This window comes from Sciurus carolinensis, unplaced genomic scaffold, assembly GCF_902686445.1.
Source record: "Sciurus carolinensis unplaced genomic scaffold, mSciCar1.2, whole genome shotgun sequence".
Lineage (NCBI taxonomy): Eukaryota > Metazoa > Chordata > Mammalia > Rodentia > Sciuridae > Sciurus > Sciurus carolinensis.
Window position 1 is genome coordinate 387544 of NW_025920137.1, and position 13158 is coordinate 400701.

General features: G+C 40.2%; 1 pseudogene; it reads right to left on the bottom strand.

Annotated features, from left to right (window-relative positions):
- Window positions 1-512: 512 nt before the first annotated feature.
- LOC124974193 (zinc finger protein 639-like) lies at window positions 513-12699 on the bottom strand (annotated as a pseudogene).
- Window positions 12700-13158: the final 459 nt, after the last annotated feature.

Sequence of the window (13158 nt, forward strand, 5' to 3'; positions counted from 1 at the left end):
CTTTTACTGAGACTGGCTTTGAACTCTCGTGATCCTCCTGGTTCAGACTCCTGAGTCGATAGGGTTACAGGCAGTGTGCCAACAAGGGCCAGTTTGCGTTTTTAATTTTGATGAATTTAATTTGGATAGAATTGACCTGTTAGGAAGATGCAGCAATTTTGTATATTCATTATCAAGCTTAGAAAACATCCATACCTCTATATATAAGCCTCTTTTTATGTTTAGACATTATCCTTCTCAAGATGACTAGTAAAAGAAAAATTACTTTGTATTTCTGTTTTATTTGCTACTTTAATGAAAACAGAGACAAATTAATGTATCAATTGTAATTTAATTTAATGTTAACTATCTGTTCCTACTCTTTTCATATTTTCTGTTGGTTGTTCTCAAAATAGTTATGGCAGTTCTTTAAATATTAAATAATATAATCATTTCATCATATATTTTATTTTTCCACAAAGTTGAATTTACTATTTTACATAAACATTACTTAAGTCAAAACAAAGAGATAATCAAGTTGTTTCATGAACTAGACAGTTACTTATTACTTCCCTTTCATTTCCTAACCTCATCAAGCAGTCATTACATTTATGAGGTAAGTCAACCAAATGCTTGAAATCTAGATAAATTTTAGGATCTTTAGTCTGTCCTGTTGAATATTCTTAATATTGATATAAATAAATCACTTCAAATAAATGTGAATTTAAATGCTTGCAATATTCTAGCATACTTGAAAAGGCCTTCCCAAAGTCATCACAAACGTGAGGAAATATTTTATTATGTTCAATAGTGTGGTGAGCCGCCTCGCCACCATGATAAGATGGCGCTGGTTTCCTGAAGTGCTTTCTAGGTAAACAAGCCCATATTTGGTTGAACTAACTGTTGCAAATGGGAGCACCTATGAACATAGGCCAAGTGGCAGGAGTAGATTGGCTATTGCTAGAGTGTAAAAGTGTATGAGTTCGGCTCAAGGGGGAGAAGAAGAAAAACCATAGTTTTATAATATTAAGGTCCTTATTAAACTGCTGAAGGAAGATTCCTGTGTCGTGCTTTCTTGCGGGCGAGGGACACGACAAGTGGTGCTGAAACCCGGGAATCAGAACTTTCAGTGGTCAGGGGGTGCACCGGTAAGTACCACAGGTAAATGGGGTCTGTGGACTAGGATTTAATCGACTTTGTATAGTCGATCAGCAAAGGTTAGTCTGTGGACTAGGATTTAATCGACTTTGTATAGTCGATCAGCAAAGGTTTAATCGACTTTGTATAGTCGATCAACAAAAAAAAATATTTTGTTCTTGCTTTCATTCTGCTTGCTCTGAATGCTGCTTTCATTATGGGCAATTCTCCATCTAGTTCATTAATACAGTCTTTAGATTTTTTGTTGCGCTCCAAAGAGCTCAAGGTCAAACGCAGCACTTTAGAAACATTCCTTGTAAGAATTGATAAGGCAGCCCCATGGTTTGCTGTCTCCGGAAGCTTGACTCCTGCCAGCTGGGATAAGTTGGGAAAAGATTTAGATTTCCTTCAGGAGCAGGGACAATTGGAGAAAGGGGTAATACCGCTATGGAAATTAATAAAGGGATGTATTCTTAATGGTAGATGTCAGGAAGCTATTCATAAAGGACAGGAAGTTCTTGAACAACTACATGAGGAGAAGTCCAAGGATTCTATGAGTACTTCCAGTAAACATAGTGCAAAAGAACAGGTTTATGGAACTATTCCTAAGAGGAGACTATACCCAGATTTAAAAGTCCTTAGAACACCAGAAGATACAGGGGAGTCAGAATCAGACGGTGATGAAGAAGTGAAAGAGCTAACACAGCACTTGCGGAAGGTGAAGATAAAAGAAGGGGGAACTAAAAGGCAAAAAGATTTTAGACAAAAGGACTATAAGGAAGAACAGAAGCCAGCTCTAGTCTATGATCCTCCCCCATATGTGGGAGGGGTTCCAGGCACGGGTAGAGCTTTTAACTCTGCAGCTTGGAGGGCTGCCCATGTAGAGTTGGGGTTTGCCTGTCCTGTATTCCAGGACAATGATGGGGGAAGACATCAGGAACCTATAGAATTTAAAATGATAAAGAATATAGCAAAATCTGTCTGCACTTATGGTGTGGATGCTGCTTTTACTATTGCCCAAATAGAGGGGCTCAATAGATTCTGCATGACCCCCTCAGAGTGGGCCAGTTTAGTGAAAGCTTGTGTTTCCCCAGGTAAATATTTAGATGGAGAGCTTTCGTGTTAGAGGGGGCCAATGAACAGGCTGCACGCAACCAAGCTATGGGCAAACCTGCCTGGGATGTGGATATGCTTCTAGGGCAGGGTAGATTTGCCAATCAGCAAACAGGCTTTCCATTAGAGGTTTATGAACAAATTAATAAGATCTGCATTGCTGCCTGGAAAGCACTCCCTAATAAAGGAGAGGTGCGAGGTAACTTAACAAAAATTGTCCAAGGCCCCACAGAAGCTTTTTCAGATTTCGTGGCTAGAATGGTAGATGCAGCAGGGAAGATCTTCGGGGATGCTGATGTAGCCATGCCTTTAATTAAACAATTAGTATATGAACAATGCACAAGAGAATGTAGAAATGCTATTAATCCATTTAAAAGCAAAGGCATAGAGGCATGGATGAAAGCTTGTAGAGAAATAGGCGGCCCATTAACAAATGCAGGCTTAGCCGCTGCCTTCCTTCAACTTTCTAACAGGACTTCCTCCGGAGATAGGAGGTGTTATTCTTGTGGACAAGAAGGACATTTCAGGAGAGAGTGTCCTAATATACATAAGGTAGAAAGGACAAATAACGCTCCTCCAAATCGCCTCCTGGGGGTGTGTCATAGGTGTAAGAAAGGAAAACATTGGGCTCATACATGTAAGTCCACGAGAGATATCCATGGCCGGTTTATTGAAAGGATTGATTCAAAAAACGGCTGGAAGGGCCCCCGTCCTCAGGGCCCGCAAATATATGGGGCCACAGAGGAAGTAACCAGGCCGGACGAGTATTGGCCATCTCTGAGACACCCCAAGAGCCCAAGAGAGCCACTAAAGGTTCCGCAGGAGTTGACCTCTGTTCCACCACCAGACTCATTTTAACACCTAAAATGGGTGTTCAGGTAATTGACACTAATTTTAACGGATCTTTGCCACAGGACACTGTAGGTTTACTCATTGGGCGAGCCTCTTCTATCTTACAAGGTCTTCATGTCTTTCCTGGAGTGATTAATCCAGATGCGGTGGGTTCTGTTAAAGTCATGGTGGAGGCTCCGAAAAGCATTGTGTCCATCTCCTCCGGAGATCGGATTGCTCAGCTGCTCTTGCTGCCTAGCCTACATAAACATTTTAAAGCTGATGCCATTAATAGAACTAGTGAACAGATTGGGAGCACAGAAGGGAATAGCGCTTATTTAACTCTAGATTTGAACACACGCCCTTTAGTAACTTTAAACATAGAAGGTAAACCTATCCTGGGGTTAATGGATACAGGGGCAAATCGTAATATTATCTCTAAAAAAGATTGGGCTAAAAGGTGGCCAGTTCAGACTTCTGATCACTCACTCAGAGGGCTTAAATATGCTCAAGCTCCTCAAATTAGTTGTAGATTACTTTCCTAGCGGGACACTGAGGGGCATGCTGGACAGTTTATTCCCTATGTACTTGACCTCCCGTTTTCTTTATGGGGACAGGATATCTTGAGTGATATGGGATATCAGCTCAGTAATATTTACTCTCCAGAGTCTCATCAACTGATGTTGAAAATGGGATTTAAACCTAGTCTAGGATTAGGAAAAAACTTACAGGGAAGGAAGAGTCCGGTGCCAGCCAAGAAAGATACAGATGGAAAGGGTTTGGGTTTTTCATAGGGGCCACTGAGATGCAGATACCCATTACCTGGAAAACAGAGGAACCAGTATGGGTGTCTCAGTGGCCTTTACCCTCTGTCAAGCTGGCTGCAGCACATGAATTAGTTCAAGAGCAGTTTGATTTAGGACATATTAGACCTTCCACATCTCCCTGGAATACTCCAATATTTGTTATTAAAAAGAAGTCTGGTAAATGGCGTCTGTTACATGATTTAAGAGCAATTAATGCACAGATGCAAATAATGGGTCCAGTTCAGAGAGGGTTGCCACTACTTTCCACTATTCCAGATCACTGGAGAGTCATGTGTATAGATATTAAGGATTGTTTCTTTTCTGTTCCACTGCATCCTCGAGACTCAGAGCACTTTGCTTTCACCCTCCCAGTCTGCAATCATGAAAAACCTGATCTCCGATTTGAGTGGATAGTGTTGCCTCAAGGCATGGCTAACAGTCCTACTTTATGTCAGTTGTTCGTTGGTAAGACTCTTGAACCACTCAGGAAGAAATTTACAGGGTTAAAATGTATTCATTACATGGATGACATTTTATTAGCAGCTAAGTCGGAAGAGCTGCTTTCTGAAATCTATTATGAGTTAATTCAACTTTTAGAACTGCGAGGATTACATATTGCTCCAGAAAAGGTTCAAACAGGAAGTATAGTAAACTTTCTTGGAGCAAAAATTTCCTCACAAGGTATTGCTCCCCAAAAAATAACTATTAGGACTGAAAATCTTCACTCTTTGAATGATTTCCAAAAACTGCTAGGGGACATAAATTGGATCAGGAGTTATCTGCATATTCCCAATGTTGATTTACTTCCCTTATATGACATCCTTAAAGGTGACCCTGATCTCTCTTCTCCTCGGAAATTAACTTTTGAGGCCAGACTGGCACTCCAAAAGGTTGAAAAGGCTATTCAAATGCCAGTTTTACTAGATTACAAGGAGATAAGCCTATGCAGCTTTGTATATTGCCCACACTCAGGCAGCCAACTGGAGTTTTATGGCAAGAAGGTCCATTGTTGTGGATTCATCCACATGTTTCTCCTGGACGTTCTTTAGAACATTACCCTGATGCTGTCGCCTCTTTAGCTCTACTTGGCATTCAGCAGAGTATTCAGTTTTTTGGTATTCTTCCAAATTCTATAATTACTCCCTATACTACCAAACAAATTCAAATACTCAGTGCTACTTTGGATAATTGGGCCATCTTGAGATGTTCCTTTCCAGGGGAAATTGAAAATCATTTTCCCTCTCATCCACTCCTTGCATTTGTTAGGGAACATCCGATTATATTTCCTAGAATAACATCTACTGTTCCTTTGTTGAAGGCTTCAAATATCTTTACTGATGGTTCTAAGACGGGCATAGGAGCCTATGTTATTGATAGTCAGTTCCCCATCCAACATCAATTTGAACCAGGAAACCCACAATGGGTAGAGCTACAAATTGTCATTAAGGTTTTTGAGAGTTGTCTTTTTCCTTTCAATCTGATATCAGATTCTAATTATGTAATAGGAGCACTTAAGGTGTTAGAAACTGTAGGTGACATCAATCCTAACAACAAGGTTTCATCTTTATTTACTCAGTTACAAAATTTGATTTTGGGCCATTCTGCACCCTTTTATCCTGTACATATAAGAGCTCATACGTCTCTCCCTGGACCTATTGTTGAAGGAAACGCAAGGGCAGATGCTACTACCCGCACAATTTGTTTTCTTTCTTCTCTTGACAATGCTTGAGACTTTCATAATAAGTTTCATGTTAACTCCCAAACACTTCGTAAGCGCTTCTCTATTCCTCGAGCAGAAGCGAGACAGATTGTCTTAGGTTGTTCTCATTGTGTTCCATTTCATCATCTCCCTTCTTTTGGTGTTAACCCCTGAGGCTTGCGACCTCTTACGATTTGGCAAATGGATGTAACTCATATTGCAGAGTTTGGTTTCCTAAAATATGTTCATGTCTCAGTAGATACTTTCTCTGGAATTTTGCATGCCTCTGCTTTGGCAGGAGAAAAAGGCCATCATGTCATCTCCCATTGCCTAGAGGCTTGGGCCGCCTGGGGCCTTCCATGCTCCTTGAAGACAGATAATGGGCCAACGTACACTGGTCAACAATTCACCTCTTTCTGCTCCACTATGGGAGTGCAACTGACTCATGGCTTGCCTTACAACCCCCAAGGTCAGGGAATTGTGGAGAGAGCTCATAGAACGATTAAAGAACTTTTACAAAAACAAAAAGGGGGAATAGGAGCAAGTCGTACTCCTAAAGAGCGTTTGTCTCTGGCTCTTTTTACCATTAATTTTTTAACTTTGGATGCAAATGATAATTCTGCGGCTGACAGACATTGTTCGCTGCCTGCCCCCCCTTCCTTAGGGAAAGTGAAGTGGAAGGATGTACTTTCAGGCCAGTGGTACGGACCTGATCCCGTGCTGATATGGGCACGAGGTTCTGTTTGTATTTTTCCACAGGATCGAATGGAACCACTTTGGGTGCCTGAGCGACTCGTGCGTAGGATACCTGAGAGTCTGTTAGCATCGACTTCAACTAAAGGTGTGAAGGAACAGAATGAAGAATCTACTGATCCTGTGGTGTCTGGTCCTGGTGATCCAATGGACCAGTCAGAAGCCAGTTTCTAAGATAAGGCTCTGGGCGGTTACTCGGGCATGGCCGATACCTATGCCGATCCATGCTGATTCCAATATTTTGCCAACCCTTTTCGCCACCACTTGTGAGATGGAAATGCCATGTCGTGATCCTATGTCTACTGAAACCTCCGTCTTTAATCTTACATCTTTTAATTTGACTGAAGTCTTTTGTTTTTCCCTTTATAGTAGCAGTCAACACTGTGTGCGTCTGCTCCTTAAAAATGTTACCTCCTGGGACAATCCCTTGCGACATAACAGTGTATCCTTAAACATACTGACTGCTGCCCTCACACAGGTCTCGCAGGGATTGTATTCTGGATCTGGTGTGGGAAATAATAGTGGAGTAGTGAATGTCACCACCCTGGTTACTGTGAGTACCGGTCATTTTCCATGGGCAAGGAAAAATGCGACAAATGCCACACGGTTTCTTGCTTCACCCGCTTGTACCCCTTACAAAAGCTTCCCCCCAATATTTACTCATTGTCAAGACAGAAATTGGGATTATAAAGAGGTGGCTCAGGGATTCTCTATATCTCCATCCCTTAAGAAGTTTTTCTATAATTTCACAAAAAATGGTACCTCTACCGGATCAGGGTGGCCTTTTTATCAGTGGTTGATAGGTAATCGGGCCGGAGCTATGGCTGACATCTCTGCTTTAGCCTTATTAAAAGGAGGCAATTTCTCTTTGCATAATGCAACAGGTACTGTCACGGAAGATATACAGAAAGGACATCGACTAGGAAACTTGTTGTTGCATAAGCAGCTATATAATGCTACTCTTCCCCCCGCTCCAGTATGTTTAACCCCCCCTTTTCTATTTCTTTTATCAAACAGTTCAGAAGTGATTTTAAATTGTTCTAATAACAATATTACCTGCCTGCTTTCAGAGTGTTGGAACGGTAGTGAATCTGTTGCTGTGATTGTAAAGGTACCCACCTTTGTACCTGTCCCAGTGGAGGTCAATCCAGATAATTTTCCGTTGGTGAACCTTTTCAGAGAAAAGAGAGACTTTGGCATTACCGCAGCCATAATAACTGCTATTGTTGTCTCTGCTGCTGCAGCCACTACCGCTGCTCTAGCCATGACCAATCAAGTTCAAACAGCACAAACCATTAATCAAGTCATACAGCAAACTGCACAGGTGTTAGAATCCCAGGACCGCGTCAACAGACATATCTTATCTGGGATCTTGGCGGCGAATCAAAGGATAGATTTACTACAAGTACAGTTGGATGAACTTTTCAACATTGCACAAGTTGGATGCATCGGGAATCATAAACACATGTGTATAACTCCAGTAAGATATGAAGAAGCAAAAAATCAAAGCCACTTGATTTCTGCCTTTCTTGCAGGCAACTGGTCCCTAGAAGCTGAGAAGATGATGAATCAACAATTATTGCAGATTGTGATTTTAAATGACACTCGTGTTGAGCCTGTTACTTTGAGTCAGTTCTCTAACTGGCTCACCTCTGCCTTTAGTTATTTTAAAGAATGGGTTAATGTGGGGATCTTTGGATGTATTTGTTTTGCAGGCATTTGCCTTTGCCTTTGGTTTATTTGCAAGCTAAGAGTACGTCAAGCACGTGAAAAGGCGGTGTTAATTCAGGCCATACTGGCCATTGAGCAAGGGGTGTCACCTTCTGTGTGGTTGGCTAATCTGGCACGGGAATAAGTGAATTTTTTTTAGAGTTAGAATTTTCATTTACGCTAGGTGTTTGCAGGGTATTGCCGTAATTACTATGTACTTTTCTTTCAGGACTGTATATTTGCATCCTGGGGATTTATTGTACTAATTAAGACTTCAATTGTCTTGTAACTTCCACCTTTGTTCTTGAGCTATAACAATAATGTTAGATTAAGAAAAACTATCACAAGAGACAGAAACAGGCCCCCCCTCCTGACCCTTTCCACGCAGCTCCATGGCCACCTAGGGAGGGAATACTCGTGTCCTTGAAGCAGTCCTCCTCCTAGGCAGAGAGCTCAGCAACTCCATTCCTCAAAAGTAGTAAGAAATAATGTTTTGTGATTTTCTGCATTCAAACCTAACTTGATTTCTCAACCAGGAACATAAAGGGTTAAAAAGTCCTGGGTGATCCTCCCTCCCCCCCCCCCCCCCCGGCCTGGCCTTGCTGAAGCCTGCTTTGGAATGTAAACTGCAACAGTCTCAGCGAAAAAGGGGGGTAACCTGAAGATAAGAAAAAGAAAACAAAAAGGTGTCTGTTTTAAACTTCTGGACTGCTACACAGAATTAACTCATTTTCAAGGATTCTTGTTTTGTTTTGTTTTTCTTTAATGCTGTATTTTTGAGCTCATAATTTTGATCTTGCATACCTATTTTCAGTTCTATTTTTTATTCAACTAAAGTTTTTGAACATCTGTTACATTGCAATGGAGATTCACCTATAAATTACAAGGCCTTTGATCTTGTGTTATTTCTATGTCATGCTGTCTGGTGTCATGTCTTGTCTGTATCAAAACTGAGCGCTCCTAAAATTAAAATTTAAAAATGGATCCAAATACTTTTATTCACGTGATTTAAAAGGGTTCAATTTAAATTGAGTAAACTAATAAAAGTGAACTGTCTTTAAAAATAACTTGCAAATCTCTAGGTGGTCAAACTAATGGAATGTTCATGTTAAACAATGTCTACTACCACTTATTTCTAGGACTTTTCTTCAACAGGAAAGAGATAACAACTACAGTTAATCATTTGGCAGAAAACACTGCCACTGCCTTACAGACTCAAGAGACCTTAAATCAACATTTAAGAACAGGCATCCTCCTAGTAAATCAAAGAGTGGACTTATTACAAGAACAAGTGGACTTGTTACAAGAACTTATGGGTCTGGGATGTGTTCTTTCTTTAAGAGCAGTTTATGTTACCCCTATCACTTTTTATAATGATAGCCATGCAGCTATGTTGTCTAGAAATCTTTCTCACTATTTTACTTGTACTTAGTCATATGGGTTTGACAATTTACCCCTCAACCAAGAGCTGAAATTATGAGAGTCAATACCACCAGGGTAAATGTGGCACCTGTATCTGAAATGGTGAAATGGTTCTCTACTGCTCTAGGTTTTGTAAAAAATGGGCAGGCCTTGGCTCTCTAGGACTAATATTTTAGGTGTTTTACATCTCATTTGCTTAATTTATCAATTATGAACACCCAACAGAGAGATCGAATCATCCTTCAACAAGTTATGACAGCCTTAGAGGCCGGCAGTTCCCTTCAAGTATGGCTGAGTATGCTGGACCGGTAGTCAAAGACGGGTAATGTAGGAGGTGGCCGTATACCAACCTAAGACAGAAGCTGTAGCATTATCTACAGTCTTTGATGACGGGTAAGGATACGGGCTGACCCCTCAACCTAAGACAGGCACGGTCCCAAGCCACTTATAAGGCCCGGAGAAGGCGCCACTCTGGGACTGACGTTCACTATTTGCCACTTTTGCATAGTAGGATAGGGCCTCTACCTTCACCTGTGTTTCTAAAATAAAGAAGGGGGAGCTGTGGTGAGCCGCCTCGCCACCATGATAAGATGGCGCTGGTTTCCTGAAGTGCTTTCTAGGTAAACAAGCCCATATTTGGTTGAACTAACTGTTGCAAATGGGAGCACCTATGAACATAGGCCAAGTGGCAGGAGTAGATTGGCTATTGCTAGAGTATAAAAGTGTATGAGTTCGGCTCAAGGGGGAGAAGAAAAAAAACCATAGTTTTATAATATTAAGGTCCTTATTAAACTGCTGAAGGAAGATTCCTGTGTCGTGCTTTCTTGCGGGCGAGGGACACGACACAATAGCAACATACCTGTTTGTCATTTGTATAACATATACTTTGAACACCACAGACATGCCTTGCAAAGTTCTTCCATTTTTCAGAGATCATTTTGCTTAAGAGGCTGTATTATTCATGTTCTCCACTGCCCATTGTTATACTTATTGCTTAATTCTATTAATTTAAATGTATGCTCTTTTGCCACATGGCTATGCAAGTCTTCTGGATCATTTGTTCTATGTTCACACAACTGACACAAGTACTGTTCATGACAGCCTTGCTCCCGAAAATGTAGGTAGAGATCACTGCTTGAGGAGAACTGTACATCACACTGGTCACACCAATACAGATGATGGCTAAAGTGGGTGTCTACAATGGACTGGTTGAGTTTCTCAAAAATTTCTGTACTGTAATTAGAGTATTTACCAATGTATAGATCCTCTTCATGTTGTTTGGCATGTTTGATCAGAAGCTTGTTGGCAAAGAAGCTTTCCTTGCCTACTTGACACATATTTGAATCAGTATGTTTATGCTTCAAGGACAATATGCTGTGTTGAATCAGAAAATTACTGACTATTGAATTCACAAAGTTCACATTTATAGAGACCACTGCTGTTAGCTCTTAGTACAGTCCATTTCTGCTGGGCAGTCCCATTCAAAGTTTTACTTTTGTCACAAATTTTACAAAGCTTAGCTGGTGGCTTTCATCATTTTGGTCTTGGAGGCTCTTGGAGGAATTGTGTTCTGTCTGTATGTCATAATCCTCAGAAAGCACATGCAATGGGGACATCTTTGGTGGTGTGAACTTCTATAGGACTCTCCTTTTCAGATTGCTGGTTGATTGATTCCAGTGAGTCACATTCTTCACAGATTTCTACATCAGCAGATTTTTCTGTAGAAAAGGCAGTGTGGTCTATAATTCTATGTACAGGAGTGGGAACAAGATAGTTTTGATTTCTGTTTCTGGCTTTGATTCCATCTGCAAATTTTGGCATATCATTTGAGGTCTCGGTATCAGAATCATCATCTTAAGATGATGGCTGGCTATCTCATAGAACAGACACTGTTAACAATGATCAGAAAAAAAAATTACCATTTAATCCATCTACATTTCTGCTAATTCTAGAGGAATCTGAATAATGAGAAGGGTTTAAAGTTGTCCTTTTTATCTTCTCAATTTGGTATAATTCTTAATATTGCAGTGAGAAAAAATAAATTCCAAATTTTCCACAGATAGGTTAAAAAAACCCTCAATTTTACTAATGAAGAAAAACTCAGTGAAAGTCAAGTCAACAAAGAAATGGCAAAACCAGAGATGTAACTACATGTCTTCTGATTCCTGGGCACTGAATAACTAAATATGGGGTATATGGGTACATCATGGCTAAGAACTGCCACCAGCAAGTTATATCTTATTTCCAGTTCTTAGTAATTGGAAGGAGGGGAAGTTAGTCATTGTTATACAGGGACCCCCACCAGCCCAGGCACAGCTGAGGACACAGGGCTGCAGGCAATGCTGCTCAGGCCCTGGTGCTCCCAGGCTCTCTGCTAGACTGGCTCTTTCCCTCCTCCATGCCCCAAGTCCTGCCCTACAGGCCCCAGACCCAGCTGAGCTGCACACTCACTCCCTGGCTTGGTGCCTGCACACATCATATCCTTTTTATATATGATTTAACAGAAATTTAGTTTCCCTAATATGTGATATGTAATCCATTTAATATAGTCTTTTTGTGGTTAATAATCCGTCCTAAAACCATAACTATGTTACTTTGTGTTCTTTTAGTTGGCCCAAATACAGATTTCAATTAGAGGAATGACAATATTCTATTTAAGTATCTATTGACAGAGTGAGAGAGAATAAGAGAATAAAGGGGAATAAAATATGGCATTAAAATAATCAGATTTTTATTTTGAGTATAGCTTTTTCAAAAGTACATTAAGGAAATAAAACTGTAAGTCTTCCAAAAGCATCACCATGTAAAATGTTAAATATTTTGCAAATAATTTGCATTCTAAAAATTACAACATAAATTTTATATATTGAGCCATATCTGCAGTTACCTATATATTCTCTGATTGGTAAAACATATTCCCTATCCCTGTCAATGATATAAATTTGTGAACACACTCATAATTCACTAGGAAATACTGAAATTGTTCAAATTTGCATCAGAGTAACCACTATAACCTCCATTACACAGTGACCATCACCTTATATTTTCAATCTTTTCCCCCTGAAGATAAATTTCTGTGACAACAAACAAATTAGATAAGAGAGTAGCAATGGCAGGCAAGATGATATGAAGGAGAGTGCTGTTTCTAAGTTCACCAGAATCAAATTGGAGTTCTGCTGCACTGGGGGCAGCTGACATTCCCATACCCCCCACCCCAATATCACAGTGACAGTGTTCATGAACTGTCATGATGAACCTTAACTGATCCTGATTTCTGGGATGATATATAGCAGTAGACAGTGCTGGATGAAACTTTTGTTTACTTACAACTTTAATCACCTGGGGTACAGAGATGGGGAAATTCTATGAAGTGTCTTTAAAAGACATTTTATTAACCTTTAGAACTATCTCATTTCAATGATTGCCATATGCAATCCAATATGGCCCCATGTGGCAAAATATTCCTAACTTAGATTACTGGTCTTTATCACCTGTCAGAGGACAGATGACATTAATGTCATTTATGTTTCACATCTGTCATAATGTTTAATTGACAATATATTGAACAAAGAACGTAAATAACATACTGTTGACTCACTATCAGTAATACTTTAAAAACTGAAGCAGAGAGGCTATTTTATAAGTTTCAAAGTGTAATTTGGAATTTAAAACTTTACTAACAATTCTGTCATATTTGCATTAGAGAGG